This window comes from Cricetulus griseus, chromosome 2, assembly GCF_003668045.3.
Source record: "Cricetulus griseus strain 17A/GY chromosome 2, alternate assembly CriGri-PICRH-1.0, whole genome shotgun sequence".
In the NCBI taxonomy this organism is placed as follows: Eukaryota; Metazoa; Chordata; class Mammalia; order Rodentia; family Cricetidae; genus Cricetulus; species Cricetulus griseus.
In genome coordinates, this window is record NC_048595.1 from 213,360,505 (window position 1) to 213,379,385 (window position 18,881).

Consider the following 18,881-nt stretch of genomic DNA (forward strand, 5'->3'; position numbering starts at 1 on the left):
ACAGGGGTAATAATTTGAAAACATTAAACAGATGCCGTTTCATTCCTCTCGCATAAATCAGGTTACCTGGCAGCTATTCTCCAGTTTAGCCTTGGGGGAAAGAGGAAGGCAAATTCTACTTTGGGGAGAGGATGATACAATATTGGGAAAACCAGAAAAGGTGGAAAGAGGCACAGAGAGCCCATCTTTTCCAGGCCCAATGGAATGTAGGAATGAAGGTTAAAACAAGTAAACAAAAGGCAACTGGTCTCCCAGTCTGTCTCCTAGAAGAGACATCAAATAGGCTGAAGGTACAGCCAAAATCTAGGGGACTTTGTTTTGTCTCATTTCACATTGAAAAGTCTTGGAAATGGCTATCCTTTTAAGAATGTCTCACTAATTCCATTCTCAAGGGAGGTGCAGCCTATCTGGGTGAAGACCTCCTTTCGTGACAAGGTCCAGCCCTGCACCACAGTGAAGAACTCTTTCTTTAACAAGCTATGGCCCCACCACAGTGAGGACCTCTTTCCTAACAAGGACTGGCCCATCACAGCTCCACTACTACTCTGATCAGTAGCTTGAAGAGAAGGAAAGTTGAGGAGTTTCTGTCTGCCCTCTAGAAAATAAGCAGGAGGTTGAGTGGTTGAGTGATTGATGCTTCTGGGAACTGAGATTATGGTAGTGGTGATGGCAAGGGTGTTATCACAGCAGATACAGAGGGACATTAACAGTTCACAGGAACTCAGAGAGAGAGAGAGAGAGAGAGAGAGAGAGAGAGAGAGAGAGAGAGAGAGAGAGCTGTGAGAAAAGGGACACAATGTCAGAGCTAAAGTCTGTAGGTGATGCCCGAGAGTTCAACATAGAACACCAACAGAATGCCTGTGGATGTCACCAGACCAGAACACCTCAGCAGGACTAGGCATTGCAAAGGCAGGGACTGGCATGGGACCAGGAGCCCCACCCCACCCACCTTCTGGCGTTCTACACATCCATTCAGTCCCCAGACAGCAGGCAAAGGGAAGCGGATCTTAGAAATTGACTATTTATCCAAGAGATGAAGCTCAAAGGTACCTAAACTGGAAGATACTGTAATACAGTGAACTGGCAAGCTTAAAACTTTCTGGTTCCCTAGTTCCCAGCAGGCTAAGGGAAGTCACACAGATGAAAGGAAGAAAGAAAATAACTAAAGTGTGTTGTATACCTGACTGCAGATTACGCTTTTGTTGTATACCCAGAGAGCTACCTAAAATTGTGTGTGGCTCCAGGTGCCCATAGGGGGGAAACACTCCTTTCACCAAGTGGTATATTAAAGTCTGGACCCAGGCAGCTGTGGGGGGCTTGGCTTGGTTTGGCCACTCACTGGTTTGTAATTTTGGCAACTTGTTTCATATCTTTAGGTTCTTGTTCCCTGATCTATAAATAATACTGCAATAATACTGGTTTTACAGTATTGCTACGGGGTTAAGTTATGTAACACACTGAAAGCACCTGATGTTGAGACAGGCCAAAACCTCAGGTTCTGACCTCAAGACACTTCCAGGGATGAGGATGATGAGCAGGTACAATGCAGTTACAGTATAAGGGCTAAGATCAGCACTGAATTCAAAGTGGGACTGGGAAAGGGGGGTGGCCTGAGCTCTCTGGGCATCGTCTACCATGATACCATGAGTGATGATAGTTAGTAACTTGGTTTTTGGTTTTGGGGTTTTTGTTTGTTTTGTTTTTCAAGACAGGTTTTCTCTGTGTAGCTTTGGAGTCTGTTCTGGAACTCGCTCTTTAGACCAGGCTGGCCTTGGACTCACAGAGATCTGCCTGCCTCTGACTCCAGAGTGCTGGGATTAAAGGCTTGTGCTACCAGAGCCCGCAGTAACCTGTTTTGATCACTTCCCATGCAACACTTCTCTTAGAGAAGGGCCCTCCACTGTGCTCCTTGAGCAGAGCCTGGCAGGCAGTAGGCACTAAATGAATATAATCGTTCATTTGTTCAATGGATGTTTTAGGGGAGGAACAATTTGTTAGCAATTGGATATCAGAGTTTCTTGCCCATCAGCTGAGATGCTTATCCTGGAGGCAGTGTTTTCATTAGAGAGAGGATGGAGTGGGGAGGAAGGATGGAGTAGAAAGGCTTTTTGACAGAGGCAGGAAGGGGTGTGCTCCCGGCAGGACACTACAGACTGCTCTGTATGGAGAGAAAGCAGAGAGCACAGTCGCAGGGGCCAACAGGAAGAGGGTCTTATGGCCATGCTGAAGAGCTTGGCTTCAATCTGAACTGATCTGCAAGTAGGAAGTATAGAAAGGGTAATGATGAAATGTGCATATCAACTTGTGATGATGATAGCAGTATGATGCTGTATTGAAGATTAAAACCAGCCCTCAAACCTAAAGTAAACAAAACCAAAACAATGGAGATTTAAACCAACAGATCAAAGGACTATAGAAGTAAGCACACATTTGCAAATTCAAAGAATCTAAAGTTAGGATTTGGTAGATAACTGGAAATGGGCCAGGTGATGGGAGGGAGTTGAGGGTAGGAGGTAGTGAAGGAAATGGAAACATCTCACATAGGTCCCAAGCTTGCAGCTTGGTGACCAAGTAGATAATAATATGATTTAGCAAGCTTAGGAATGCAGATTAAATTGCTCTTTTGGAAGACAGTTTCTCAAATGTATTTTAATCATAAGAGGAAAACCCTACAGGACATGCTATTAGCAGTCAGCCCGTGTGTCAGTCTTTCCAGATTTGTTGAATGTGTGTGGGTCTTGGTCTTATCAGCTGTGTTTGATGTGCATACACACTAATTTTTGGATAATTGTCTCCAAAGTGATTGCTGAAGCTGCAGCCACTCTCACTTGCACAGTAAGATAAGACCCTTTGGAATTCTTTAAAAGCTGAGTGATAAAAAGAGAGGGGTGCAAAGGGAAGGAGTTTGCCTAGGGCTGCATATCCTAGGAAAGTGCCTTGTACACTTCGCAGGGAGGGAGAGGTCTCTAGCGCCAAGTGTCACAGTAAGTTTGCATCAGATAAGAACCATTTGGTAATTGTTCTCAAGATATTTTTAAAGGGTAGTATTTCAGGCCAGACCCAAGAAAGGCATTGTTCAAGAAGGAGGAGAAGCTGCAATTCTTGCTGAAAACAAGAGTTTTCCAGTGAAACCAAGATACTAAAAGGAAAACATATTATGTACATAGACTCAGTGGCTAGCAGGGCCTCAATAAGCTTTTGCTTTAAAATACTCCCTGCAATCTTGGAAGGGAATAATGTAGCAATTATTGAGTATGCCTTATATGCCACACACAGCTGGACTGACTGATACCCCTCCCAAACTCTAATGCAGTCAGTGTCCACACACACACACACACACACACACACACACACACACACACACACACAAAAGCTAAAAAATTCAAGGTATTAAAATCTATGTTCAGCAAGCAGGGTTTCTCAGGCAGATCCAGGGGCCAGAGAGTCAGTGGCAGGAAAATAATAGTGGGGGAAGGGGGGTGATCCTCAGGTTTCATCAACCAGACCCACCCAAAGATGACTGAATAGGACACCAAAGTAGGAGTTCTCTTAGGACAAGGAACACCAACAATTGAATATTGGCAGAAACTGTTCTCTCTCTCCTCTTCTGCCCTCTCTCTGCATTGCCTTAGGTTTGAGAAATAACAACAACAACAACAAAATCCATAATCCCATGGATGAACCAGGACTGGAGATGAACCTGATTCCATCCGGGAAGCACCTTCTCGTCATCAAACCTTTTCTAGGCCCTCTGTGTTTATGGATGTTGACCTTCATCACTGCCAAAGGCACTTAGAGCTGTTGCACCACATCTGAGGGGAGCTTCTTGGCATCATTATAACCTCCAAATACTTGGCAGTCACCTCTGTTGCCCTAGGACAGGTCATTTCCCACATGCATGTGCTCCATTATATTTTCAAATGGGAAATGGAAGGTAATGTTTTCCAATGACTTAAAATATTCTACACACCCCACATTACATTCCGTGAGTAAGTGTATGGTCAGCTGGCTAGCGGCCCTGTCCCTAAAATCACATCAGTGATATAGAAGTGAATTTGGATTTGATTAGTGCTTCCTCTGGGCCTGATAAGAATTTTGTGATACATGCATGACTCCTGGCTTTAGAGAAAACAATTTATTTAATCAAAGTTGATAAGTGTTCTCTCACAGGTTCAGAAAGAACTACAGAACCAACCTACGTGAGTTTGTTCCTCCAGAAATGGCATTTTGTTTTGTTTTGAGAAAAGATTCTCACTAAATAGCTCTGGCTATCCTGGAACTTGCTATGTAGATTAGGCTGGCCTTGAACTCATAGAGATCTGCTTGCCTCTGCCTCACAAGTGCTGGAGTACTGGCCTTTTTAAAAGACCTAAACAAATTACTGACCTCTTTCTCAGAGCAAACTCATGTCCTCTGGAAGAGCAGCAGCACTCTTAACTGCAGAATAATCTCTCCAGCCCCTAGTACTGACTTTTGTGATCACTGGTGTCTGCATGTAGTTTATGAGCCAAGCTGATAGCTTAGTTAATTTATCCAGAAGGCAGGGTTTTGTAGGTCTCCTTCCAGTGTGCCAGTAAAACAGAAAGATTTGCATGATATTAAAATATAGATTATTACATCATATATAGTAAGAGTTCTGCATTTAGCCTTATCTAATTTATTTTTTCTTAATTTTTTAAAAGCTTAGGTTTAGTTTTCTTGGAATAACTTACAGGACATGATGTGGATGCAATTTTAAAACACTTGCAGAAACATTACGATTTTTGCAGTCAATCAATCAAATTGCAATGTCAGGTTCCAGTCCATTAAATAAAATGTGTTTTTGAACTATAGCATCTGGTTAAATCTCAGAGTGTTAAACACATTTTCCAGAGAAATACAGAGTAATAAACAGCGAAAAATTTATTATCACATGAATCCTGAAAACTAAGCAACTGTGCTTGCAAAAATCAAGGAAGGCCCACTGTGACAGCATTGTTTGTCTTGTATAGCCTTTCTTTTTTTGGTTTATTGAGACAGGGTTTCTCTGTGTAGCTTTGGAGCCTATACTGGCATTCACTCTGTAGAACAGGCTGGCCTCGAGCTCACAGAGATCTGCCTGCCTCTGCCTCCCAAGTGCTGGGATTAAAGGAGTGAGCCACCAATGCCCAGCTGGGTATAGCCTTTCTTTAGTGAGTATTTACTGAGCACTCACTATATGCTAGGGCTATCTTAGGCACTGGAGAAACAAATATACAGACAAAATCCCTTGCCCTCATGAACTTACACCTACGTATAAGAATGTGCATTTGGCGGGGTAAATACAGATGATAAACAGTGTGTCAGATGGTGGTAAATGTTACAGGAAAAAAAATTTAGCTGGGAGAAGGGTTACAGAAAAAGGATGGTGTAATTTTAAATGGGCTGGTCAGTGCAGGCATTGCTGTAATGATGATACTTATCCTGGGACTTAGAAGTGAGGGAGATAGCTGTGGAGCGTAGCAAGTGCAAAGGCCCTGTGGTGAGAGAATGACTTAAGGAACAAGGGGAGAATCAGGTGTGTTTGAAGCAGAAGGAGTGTGCCTGCATGTGTGTTGTTGCAGAGAGCAGGGAGGCAGCTGTTGTGAATGAGGTCAGAAAGATCACAGAGGCCAGAATCCGCAGAGCTTTGAAAATTGTAGAAGTCTTTCTCTTAAAGCCAATGTTAGACACCATTCATATGTAGTAGTGTTAGCAGCGTGGGCACACACGTGGAATGCTCTCTGATTACAGTAAGAACAGCACCTAATATTTCAGTGCTTTTTATGGGCCAAATGTTATGCTTTACAATATGTCAGCATTTCCATCCTCAAAGAAATGTCAAAGGAAGGGGCTATTTTAAGTCCTATTTGTCAAGGAGGTAACTTGGTAGATGACTTTGCAAGATCAACAGCCAGGATGTGGCAGAGCTGGGCATGATCGTGCCTGTCATATGTCAAAGAGTCATTCTTGGCTTGCTCAGCTCACCTTTCTCTGGGGTCTGGTTTACCTGAGAAGAGGAATGCAGAATCCAGGTTGGCGAGGGGGAGGGAGTGAGACTGCAGGAGGTAGGAGGAGAGAGTTTAGTGTCAAAGGAATGTTGGAAGCAAGGAATGTAAAGTGAGGCCCAGGCTAAGAGTTAGAGAGGCCTGATGTCAGAGGCTAGGCAGGAAACCAATGTTCATGGGAATGAGGGGTTGGGAGATATGAGGACAGAAATAAGTTATGACTGAGAGAAAAAGAGCCAGCGTGTAGGGGGAAGAAATACTAGGATTCTCAGTAACCTGTATCTATGATTGAGAGAGAGAAAAGAAGAATTTCCTACCCCAATTTATTGTGATTAACAGTTTTATTTCTGTGTAAGCCTCAACTAGCAGTATCTATTTCTTGTATGCCTTCTGGAAGGAGAGGAGACCACAGGCACTTTTTGGTATTCGTATTCAAAGCTAAAATCTGTTTTCATTTTTACTATCCCGAGATGTTGTAATTCACCCATCCAGCTCTAGACATGGCTATTTGAATGCTTTCACTAAAATGTGCCTGTGTCTGGATTTATGAAATTCCTTTATTTCTTCCTCCCATTTTATTTCCATGGTAAAATCAGAACATATCTTCATGAAGTGACTGGACAGGACATCTTAACAGTGGTAGAAGGCATGCAGGACTCACTCCAAGAGGAAGAGAGATGAAGAGGCTCTAAGTACCACTAACAAATCGATAGCCTTCCAGAAGATTCCAAGGCTTTCAAGAGAAGATTTCCTCAGGGGTTCTCAAATGTCAGCCAACCTATTGAGCTTTATTCGATGAATCTGATACTGTAAAGTTGAAACCAAGCAAAGAGACTCCTTAATACAACCACAAAGCCAGGAGAAGTTGGGAAACAGCTGCCCTATCAGGTACCAGTCTCCAGACTTTCAGAGCAACTCAGAGCCCAAGGGGTGAGACCAGAGATGCTAGAAGGGAGGGGCTCCATGAGCCTGGGGCTCCTCTGTCAAGCCTGCTGGGCACCACAGCAGAGCAGTGACTCTGGGATACCTTCCCTACAGTGTGTCAAGGGGACAAGAGGCCAGCAGCTGGAAGCCCAAGTAATGGGAGAGGAATCCCCCAGTTTCTGACCTCATTCAAATAAAATCTGTAAAAAGAAAATTAAAGCAGCTTACTTCATTATGGAAAAAAAAAAAGGAATGCAACTGGAAATTATGAAGTAAGACTAAATTTCTACCAGAAATGTTTTAATTAGTGTTCATAGCTTGTTTCAATTGAAATGGCTTTAATTAGATCTTAGAGTACTCAGGGTCTTCATGTTTTTAATCTATATTGACTCAGCATCTACAGAACATGAACATAAACTGTCAGCATTGATGTGGGGAGGTGTCTACTCACAGAGGGTAGCACACAAAAACAGTGAGCCACCTTCAAGAAGCTTCCATGTAGTTTCCATCTAAAGGAATCAGACCTAGCAATCTGAAGGAATGTCAGTCCTTTAACTAAAAAGGAGTTGTTTTCTTTTATTTTGTGTACACAAGTGTTTGGTCTGTATGTTATGTCTGTGTGTCATCTGCCTGAGTTAAAAGAGGGTGCCAGATTCCCTGGAACAGGAGTTTACAGATGATTGTGAGCTAACGTGTGGGTGCTAGGAACAGAACTCTGCACGAGCAACCAGTGCTCTTAACCACTGAGCCATCTCTCCAACCCAGAATCTCAGTCTTACTCAGTCTTAACCACTTATAGGGAGACATAGTGACTCATCAGTCAGCTGACAGATCCAGAATCAATTCTCAGGATTAACTGTTATTCAGACATCTTCCCAATGCCCTCCAAGCCTTATTCTAGCCTGTTGGGAGTCTTCCCATCAGTGTTCAAGGACATCACAGAATCATCACCAATGAAAAATGGGCCTGTGTGCAGTGAATATTGCTGTTCCACCTTCTGTGGAATCAATAGTTCTTCAAATCTGGTTGTAGCAGGCTTTCTGTTTGAGCTGCCAGTCCCTAAACCATGACATGGAGACTCATAATTAGATCCCAATGCTCAGCCTTAGTTTAAACTTGTTTCTGACTGGCTTTTAAAACTTAAATTAACTTGTTTCTTTTCATTTACATTTTGCCTCAGGGCTTTTTACCTTTCTTTCTGTATATCTATCTTACTTTCCTGGGGCTTTTCACCTTTCTCTCTGTATATCTTACTTTCCTGTTTCTTCCGTGTCTGGCTAGCTGGCAGCTGCCTGGCTGGCTGGCCCCAGGTGTCTCCCTTTCTTTCTCCCTCCTTCTTTTCTCCCTCCCCTCTCCTCCCCGCCCGTCCCCCTCCTCTCCTCTCTTCTCTCTTTCCCCTCTCTCTTTTTCTCTCTATCTCTGATTCTCTTCCAAGCCTAGATTCCCCCTCCTACTATTCTCTCTGCCCACTAGCCCTGCCTATCCCTCTACTACCTAGCTATTGGCCATTCAGCTTTTTAGTAGACCAATCAGGTACCTTACTTAGTGAGGTAAAGCAACAAACACATCATTACATGGCTAAACAAATGCAGCATAAACAAATGTAACAAATCTTTCCCTAGTTAAGTAATATTCAACAACATTTGGTGGTTTAGCAGAACTTGGCTATGACGGTTGGTTCAGTGACAGACCTATGGCCCAAGCTCTGTACAGAGTTGCAGAGTGTGTGTGTGTGTGTGTGTGTGTGTGTGTGTGTGTGTGTGTGTGTGTGTGTGTGTGTGTGTGTGTGTGTGTGTGTGTGTGTGTGGTGTTATTCCTTATTAATGAGAGCACTGTAGAATTACGGAAACAGTGTAAATGATATATCTCTCATATTTCTGATAGAAACAATAGCAAAGTAAAGAAAATTCATGGTTGGAGTTCAGATTTGCATTTGAATCTAGGTGCTGGAGCTTGTAAGTTACAGAACCCTGGCCAAACTATTTAACTTCTCTTAGCTTAATAAGACTTCTAATGGGGCAACACACTGACAAATAAGTTTAGGTTCTACTTTGTTCCCTGTGGTCATAATTATTTTTTTTTTTGGCCACTCATCCCTTTAAAAATTCGATTTATTTGTCATCTTCTTAAATCTGGAAGGACCTTATACAGTTTTGATCAACAGAGCTTTGTAGATACAATTTCAACCTACACTTGGCTTAGACCAAGACCTGGTGGCAGCTTTTGCTTTAGTATTTTATCAGTCATTTGTTCCACAAGAAGCTAGATTTGCTGGGGGCCACCATGCTATGTACAAAGCTCCTAAAGATGAGACTACATGAAGAAATAGAGGGAAGAAGGGGGAAAGACTTCACAGAGTACCAGGAATCCAAAGATGTGACTGAAGAAGCGCCTGTCACCAAGGCTAACTTACAGAGACACATGGATCAGAGACTCCTGCCTAGCTGTGACCTTCCTTAATATCTTATTTAAGAACCATGAGAAAAACAAAATGGTTATTTCAAGTTAGCAAGTTTTGAGGCATTCTCTTGCGAAGTACTACCCTCTTGGTTCTCGACTGTGGTACAACTAACTGATCAGCCACACTTCTACTGGGTTAAGAGAGAGCCAGCATTTTGTTGTTGCCCTAAATATTGATGTTGACTGGGCTTCTGGGAGGTAGTCATGGTTCCTCACATAGCTGTCGTCAAAGGATAACTGACTTCTGAAGTCAGCGAAGGTTTCCTCAGTCTTGTGACTAGTGACTGATGTCCTTTTGCTAGGCATTTAGCTGTAGCTATGTCTAGAACACCTAGAAAAGGCCTCTTTACAATGCGTGAACTCCCTCATAGCACAGCAACTGAAGTCCAAGTGATAAAGAACAGGCAGAGGGGAATTCCAGATATCACAGCAAAAATCATTTCCACAATAGCTGATCCAGGCAACCAGAAAGGTCCACCTGGATCTAAGAGGAAGGTCCTCGATACCCTCAGCAGGAGCATTGCATTCTTATACTGTAAGAAAAGCAGGGGTTGAAGGAGACTCTAGCCATCTTTGGAAAGAGCATTCTGCTATACCATACACACTCTGACTTTCCTTTGCACTTCCTATGTCCACAGCATAGGCCTTTCTTTTTTTTTATTTATCATTTTTAAATTTGAATTAGAAACAAGATTGACTTACATGACAACCCAGTTCCCTTCTCCGTCCCGTCCTCCCCTACCACTCCCCAACTAAAACCCTACCTATCACATACCCTTTCTTATGTTCTTCCCCTGACTCAACCTTTCTGCTCCCTCATGACCTCTGCATCCTTCTTCTTCTTCCCTTCTCATTCTTGTAGCTCCCTCCCCCCTCTTCCCATGCTCTCAATTTGCTCAGGGGATCTTGACCCTTTCCCCTTCTCCAGGGGACAATGTATGTCTCTCTTAGGGTCCTCCTTGTTTACTAGCTTCTCTCACAGTGTGGATTGTAGGCTGGTAATCCTTTACTCTAGCATAGGCCTTTCAAAGCAGAAATATGATGAAATAAGAAAAGAAATCAGCACTGGAGGACTGAGTTCTGAGTCTGATGTATAAGCTCAAACCAGACAGAATAACCCGCAGAAGAAAACCTTGTCGGCCTCAACAGTCTAACTTTCAAGTTTCCAAAGCTTGAAATCATTGACATACTTAGACCTGAAAGTTCCCAGCATGAGCCACATGGCTGGCTGGAGACTGCTCAGCGTGTCTGTCACCCAGGAAGAACCCTGCATTGTCTCTCCTCCTCTCCAGCCACACCTCATAGCTTTGGAATCTCAGATCAGAGAGAGACTTTCCTGCTTACATCTGGATGCCAAAGCCCTGTGAGGTTGCTGAGTCACCACAGCATGGGTCCAAGAGGGCCCAGGTTTAGGTGAAGTGCTGCAGGCAACACCAAGGTTTCTGGAGTGCTGCCAAATACTCCAGTGGCAGGGACCGGCAGATCAGCAGAAAACAGGCCTCCGTGGGCTGTCCACATTGTCCGAAGAAGGAAACCTGCCACAGCAGCAAGGGGAAATCAAGGCTCCATCTGGCTTTCCAGAGGCACCATGTAAAAAGCGTGGGCCCGGGCTATAGCATCTTTATTCCTAACCACTGTCTCCCACTTACTAAGACAGAGGAGAAGCAAGAGCTAGCTCAGCAACACAGCACGTAACAAGGATGCTTCTCTCCTTGGCCATTTCCACACCTTCGGAGCTGGACTCATAACCGGTGCTCAGTTTTGATCCTTTGGTCCTCATCTCCATCCCCCCATCCCCCATCCCCCACCCCCACCCCAGTCTCTCTGATTTGATCACTGTATCTCTTCCTTCATCTGACCTTGGGCATCCCTTCCTTCCCTCTCTCACAGTTCACAGGCTACTCCACATCCCCTCCTCCTGCAGCTCGTGAGTCCTGGAGAGTTTCTGCCTTTCTTCTTGATGAATCTACACATCACCTCTACATCCTTTCCCTTCTGTTTAAGAACTCTTCAGTGGTTGACCTTCTGTCACTTCAAGATAAACTTTCCTAGTCTTACCTTAGTACTTTTGGCTCTAAGCAACTTACCCCTGTTTCCCCAACTACGTAGGGTAAGAGTGACATTACATTTGGTGGCATTCGAATGGGAGCCCTGTATTTCCGGGTATCAGCACTGGCAAAGGCTCCTCTATTTGGATCTTTCATGAGTGTTTGGGTAGAATTGTTCTTCATTTCTCTATTGGGCCCTGTCTGCTGAGTACCATTTGGAAAGAACTTTAATTGCCTCATTAAGAAGCAAGGGAGAAGACAGCAAATTAGTCAAATGAATTACAATGATGTCTGTTCATCGTGGCACTTGCCATTGAGACAGAGGCAGAGGCAGAGGCAGAGGCAGAGGCAGAGGCAGAGGCAGAGGCAGAGGCAGAGGCAGAGGCAGAGGCAGAGGCAGAGGCAGGCTGATGTTTGTGAGTTTGAGGCCAGTCTGATCTATAGAGCAAGTTCCAGGACAGCCAGGGCTGTTACACAGAGAATTCCCGTCTCAACAAAACAAAACAAAACAATGATGTACAAGTAACAGTACAGCAGTTTTTCCTCCTGAGAGAGGAAGAGAGAGCCTTGACTGTTCAGCCACTGCAGCCTCATTTTTACAACTACTTTGTAACCAAATCACATCATTAAAGGCCAGCTTACCAGGTTTTTATCGGTCTAAAACAGCTTTAAAATTCATAGGGAACTACTGGTTGGGAGAAATAAGGACTCAAAACGTTGCTACTTCCCAATGATGGCCAGAACCCTTAAAGTTCCACCGAGGAGAGTACAAGTTAAACCAAACCAAACCAAACCAAACCAAACAACCAATTCCTTTGGCTGATCGCTTTGGACAGAACCAGCTGAATTGAGCAGCCTCACATTCCACATGCAAAGCCCTCAACTCCTGCTAAGCAAGCCACTGCAAAGCAGACTCCTCCCACACACATCACTTGAAAACCTTTCCTGAAGTTTGGACATGGTGCTGTGGAGCGCAGCCAACTGACTTCACAGTGGTTATGAAACAGCTGCGGCCCTGTGCTTATGTCATGTCCTGTACAAATACTCTGCAAAGGACACATTCCAGTTAAGAGAAGAAACACAGCTTTGCTAACAATACCAAGGTGAGAAGCTGAGTATGTCTAAAAGGATATACAAGCAATTTCCTAGTGTCCCCTAAGACTTACTGCTTTTCTTTTGATTTTTCCTTCTCTGCTTACAAGCAAAGGAACCATTTATTTCCATCCTTTACTCTTATACCACAGTCATTTACAACATAGAAAAAAAGACCTATCAGTGAATCAGTCCTAAGAATCAGTCACAGCCAAGAGTGGACGCACACCTCTGTAATCTCAGGGAAGCCCGGGAAGAGGGTTGTCATAAGTTCCATGACAGCCTGTGTTGCAGGGAGCCAGGGTACTGTCCCGAATCACAAGTCAAATCAATGAAAGCTATATGACTGAGTGCTAGACATTGCCACCAGCCTGAAGCACCAAAACTTTGTTATTTTGAAGATTTTGATCAAACATGACACTTTATCTGGGCACGGAAGTACTCTGCTGTAATCCTAGCTTTCCAAAGAGTGAGGCAGTGGAGATGTGATTCAACACCAGCCTGGGCTACATAATGAGACTCTGTCTCCAAAACAAGAATATATTAGATAACATAGTCTTTCCTATGGCCTACAGTGAATCTTTGGTATGATATGAATAAATATGATATGTCTTAGTATAATATGTAACAGGAGTAAGACATACTTGCAACAATGAACAAGTAAGACATATTAACAAGATGATTAATTGTACCAAGTAAGACACATCCTGTAAGAAGTATTACCTAACAAAATCACTGTCTGTCTTTTATATTTTTGTTGTGTGTGCGTGCACGTGTGTGTGTGTGTGTGTGTGTGTGTGTGTGTGTGTGTGTGTGTGTGGTGTGTACATCCCGGTATTCACTGTATATGTTGTAATTGTGTGTCTGATTTACTGTATGTGCACTATGTGAGTGCAGCACCCATGAAGGCTAGAGAGGGCATCAGATTTCATGGAAGTGAAGTTATAGGCAGTTGTCAGTGACCTGATGTGGGCTGTAGGAACTGAATTCCAGATGTGGGTTGTAGAAACTGAATTCCAGCCCTCTGCCAGAGTAGCAAATGTTCTTAATCCTCGAGGTTTCTCCCCAGGCCTGTGCTCTTTTTATTTACCTACATATATAACCCAGTAGCCTTCCCATCTTCTAGAACTTTGTCAGTTTCTGATTCCCATCCATGTTTCCAAAACTATGATGGATTTGCTCCTGTTTCTACTTGATGATTTTGTTGTTGCTTTTATGAGACAGGGTTTTGCTATGTAGGTGGTCTCGAACTCACAATCCTTGTGTCTTTATAAGGGGTGTACACCATAATACCTGGATTAATTATTTTCAGTAATTGCCTTAATTTTATTATGTACTGGCTATAACTACTAATGTGGTTCAATGTGGCATTTTCACACATGTACATGAAACCCAATAGAAGAGCCTCAGAAAATGGAAGCAAAACCATATTTAAACAGAACTTCTGAGGTTTTGTCTTTACTTTAGCCTAAGACGGTATCCTACTGTAGATCAGGTCAGTTTCAGACTTGTAGGGCTCGGCCTGCTGCTGTACCCGGAGCCACCACACTTGGCTAGATTGAAGCCAGTTTGACCAGGTTTTTGAGTTAGGGTTTCTATTGCTGTTAAGAGATACCATGATCATGGCAACACTTATAAAGAAAACATTTAATTGAGGGGGCTTGCTTACACTTTCAGAGGTTCAGTTCATTATCAGCATGGTAGGGAGCATGCACTATGCAGGCAGACATGGTGCTTGAGAAGTAACTAAGAGTCCTATATCTTGAAGGCAACAGGAAGTCAACTGAGGCACTTGGTAGTATCCTGAGCATAGGAAACCTTAAAGCCCATTCCCAAAGTGACACACTTCCTCCAACAAAGCCATACTCACTCCAACAAAGCCATACCTGCTAACAGAGTCACTCCCTGTGAATATTATGGGGGCCAATTACATTCAAACTTCCACAATAGGATACTTACATTTTGTTTGATATTTACCCCATGCTCTAAAATACAGACTTTAAAATAATCTGGTGTTTGGGCCTCTACACAATTAGATCTCACCCTAGCTTCTCCTCCTCTTTCAAGCCTGCATTCCAGGCTTTCCCAACCCCTTTGGATGACTTATGCCTAGACTATTTCTCCTTGTTACCTGCTACTTTACAAAGGCAGCCAGGGCTCAAATTCTATTCTCAAGGGCCATAATAAAATAAGCCCAGTTCCCTAACAGATAAAAACCTGGTGAAACAGCAATGAGGCAAATGATGCCATTCTTTGTACTAGTAAGGCCAGTTTTCCTGACCACAATTCTCTTCTTCCCCTTTATGACAATGTAATCTAAAATAATTTTTCTTAAATAGGTTTAAAATTTTTAAAAATACTTTTAACTTTTCATTACTTAATACACAATGAAAATATCAACTTCTGAGGTCATTCTTTTAAAAATCAGTGTCACTAAATCTAGGAAGTTCTATTTTATAATGTGGGGATCATGTTGCCCTAAGCAGGAACCCAAAGCGATTGGATAGTTTCTTTTCAAGACACCATTAGCAATGTCTGTGGCTCCTTGCTGGAAGTAATATCATTACACACTGTTGTAAGCACTCAATTTCTATTTTATGGAAACAAAGGGAAGCTTTTTTCTAGACCAAGTGTGGAAAAGGATGCTAACAGTCCAGTCTAGTTTATAAACCAAAGTAATGAATGTGACATGAGCCTGAGACATATCACTCCCCAGGAGCAAAACTAACAACAAAGACATCAGAATTCTATGAGAGCAATGCCAGCAAGTACAATCAGAGTCATAACAGAACAATAAGCCAGCACTCAAAGCAAGGGTTTAGAATCCAGTTGGCAGATAGGAAGTCCCAACGACCTAGAATCAAGTCTTTCTGGGAGGCATTCACAGGTGCTTTTTAACCTTTACTGTTTAAGTCCTCTCTAGAACAGTTGGCTCTTAACCTGATGGTCTGTGACTCTTGTGAAGTACTGTCTTAACATGGAGCCACAGCTAATGTCAGGACACAAACAAATGTGTGAATGTGCTCACTTGATATCTGAGGTTAGGGATGCTGACAGCCTGTGTCATCTACAGGACAAGTAGCAGGCAACCTGATGCTGAGCCCAAACAGACTCTACGTAAGTCAGAAAGCACATACCAAGTGCCCAATGTCTGCAGAGTAATTAGGATGCCTCATTTATTGTTACAGAGGATATTATGTTTGCAAAGTAAAAATAAAGCTTGTGAAGAGTTTTTTTTTTTTTTTTTAAATCAGACATCATGTTGAATCAGGAAGGACATAGTATAATAAAAACTGAATTTACAGGGGATGTGGAGACAAACAGGTCTGAACCTACTTGGGAGTATTATGTAACTAGTTACAACCTATGTTTTTAATATATAAAAGTTAAATTTGAAAATGGATTCCATACAGCAAACAGTGCTAGGCTGGGTAATGGTGGTTTGTGATGCTGCAAACTATGTCTCAGACATTAAAACTGCAGCCGTCAATGTGCATAGCAGCACACAAAATCACTCATGGTACAACAGGAAACAAAAGCAAAGTACTAGAATGTGCACAAGGTCTCACAACACAAGCTAAATGGAATGTGAATGAGGAATGCAATGGAAAGAAAAACAAAAAAAAATGGAGGAGACAAAGTAGTAGACACAGGGCAAGGCTGGCTCAAAAGACGTGATGCACAACAGCATCACACACAGGGCTGGACGGCTCTAGAGATGTAATGTATGACTGCAGCAGATGCAGGGACAGAGGCCATAGAGTAGTGATGTACAACAGGAGTCCAGGGTATAGGAGGTCATGCTAACTGAGTAGACTTTCATGGTTATTTTGACAAAAGAACAACAACCAATTCTAAGATGATGAATGTGTTATTAAAAAACATTACCATCATCATGTATGAGTCAGTATTTTCCTTGTATATATGTTTATGTATCACATTTATGCCTAGTGTCCCTAGAAGCAAGAAGAGGGTGTCAGAGCCTCTGGAACTGGAGTTACAGACAACTGTAAGCTGCCATGTGGGTGCTGGGAATAGACCCAGCTTTCGACCTCTGAGCCATCTCTTCAGCCCTCCATTTATATATCATTATTTTTAATGATGTGTTTATTTCATGTACATTGGTGTTCTGTTTGCGTGTATTTCTGGGTGAGGGTGTCAGATCCCCTGGGACTGGAATTACAGACAGTTGTGAGCTGTCATGTGGGTGTTGGGAATTGAACCTGAGTCCTTTGGAAGAGCAGCCAGTGCTTTTAACCACCGAACCATCTCTCTAGCCCTTCTATATTGTTTTACTGGTGAAAAATTTGAAAACAATAATAAAGCAGAAGGGGGAAATGTCCCATATGTAAGAGACACTGAGAAGACATGCAGGAACCAGTAGATTCTTTGTGACATTTAAATTAATGGTTATAGATGATACTATATATTTATTATAATATGTAAGTACATGTAAGCATTAGATACAAACTAAGGTGATGTAATATGACTTCATTTCTTGAGTAGTCTCAATAAAACAATAAGTTGTGCATCTTCTATTACAGCAAAGAAGAGCTAACATAAAACTGAAGTTTGGAGAGGAGGGAGAAGAGGAGACAGAGAGGAGACGGAGGGAGAGGAGAGGATTAGAGGATAGTATCTGCACCGCATTTTCTCTACTCTGCTCTAGTCCCAGACTAGAGGTCCTGTCTCTAAGTGTTAGCATCTAGCTGAGGACACTGTCTGCCTGTACATGCTGGAGATAATGAGGTGTGAGTTTGTCTCTGCTTGGGTTCTGATCTTGGTTCTGAATAGGACTTACCATTTAAATGACAAGTCTTGTGTGTGTGTGTGTGTGTGTGTGTGTGTGTGTGTGTGTGTGTGTGTTTCTTTCTCCACTGAGTCCAGTTTGTATTGCTTAGATGGTATTAATATTTTAATTTCATTTTTCAATTAAAACAAAGTTACATGAAATACCACATAGTATCTATAGCCAATATTTTGAATAACAAAATTGAAAAATTTAAGTGACAAGTCTTGAACAGCAAAGTCACTCACCCATTTGAAACTCTATTTCCATAATTAAAAGGCATTAAAGATTTCATATAAGAGACATAGGGTTAATGAAACAATGTCCAGCTGCTGACAGAATGCTAGTACACAGTAGGCATCAAATAAAATTTGTTCTCCCACACATAGGACTCTGGTATTCAGGCAGAAAGGAAGGTGAGCCCACGGTAGCTCCTGCTTCTCAGGTCTAGCTCTCTCCCTGACATATGCTTTTATACTGAGGGGATCCTTTTGTTACCATTCTTTTTACTGATGACAGGACTAGGCCAGACTTGTGTGGCCATCGTGGGGTGTCACTATTCAATATCCATATTCAAAATTACAGCCTATTTAAGCTTGTTTCTGTGGTTGGGGAGGGAGCTTGGTCAGCAAGTTTCTTACTGTAGATGTACAAGGACTTGCATTTGATTCCCAGAATCTCTAAATCCAGTGTGCTAGTATATGCTTAGGATTTCAGTTCTTGGAGACAGGCAGATCCCTGGGCACTGACTAGCTAGCTTAGCCTATTCAGATAGGCTGAGATAGTATCTCAAAAACAAGGAGAAGTCTCTTTCTCTCTCTCTTTCTCTCTCTCTCTCTCTCTCTCTCTCTCACTCACACACACACACACACACACACACACACACACACACACACACACAACTTCTATAGCTTCTGTCTAAAATGGGAGCCACTAGTCACATGTGGATCACACTGAATTAATCATCATATAATAAAGTCTAAAATGCAATTCCTGGATTTCAGAACTGCATTTGGCATCCTTAGTGGCCACACATGGCTAGTGGCTATCAAATGAGATAACACAGACTTAGAACATGTTCACAATCATGGTAGGCCAGCTTAGCTGCCCTACTTTGAATTTCTAGGGCTATCAGCAGGGAAAACAAATGTCATCCCGTTAGTGTTTATCATATTTGTTCCTTGCTTCATTTGATTTTTAGCAACTCTCAAACTAGGACAGTAAGATCAGAAAGTGAGGTCAAATAAAGGGAGACGGTTTGTGGATGGGGCTTTTACAGATGCAGCCACCCAGGCACCAGCTGGTGAGAATCATTGGTGTTCTTTCTGCTATTGCAGCTCACTTGGGAGGACAACCTGGATATAAGAGGCCAATGGATGTGATTTTTAGACCGTTCCTTACCTGGATCCTGGTTCTGCATGCAAAAGGAAATCTACAGAGACACATGTGACATTGAAAGTTTGCTGAGCAGCTGACATGTTTATTCTATATGCAACACGGCAGGTGCCTTTGGGGCTGTAAGTCTCCAGCACAGACAGATTTGTAAATGGAGGACATAGCACC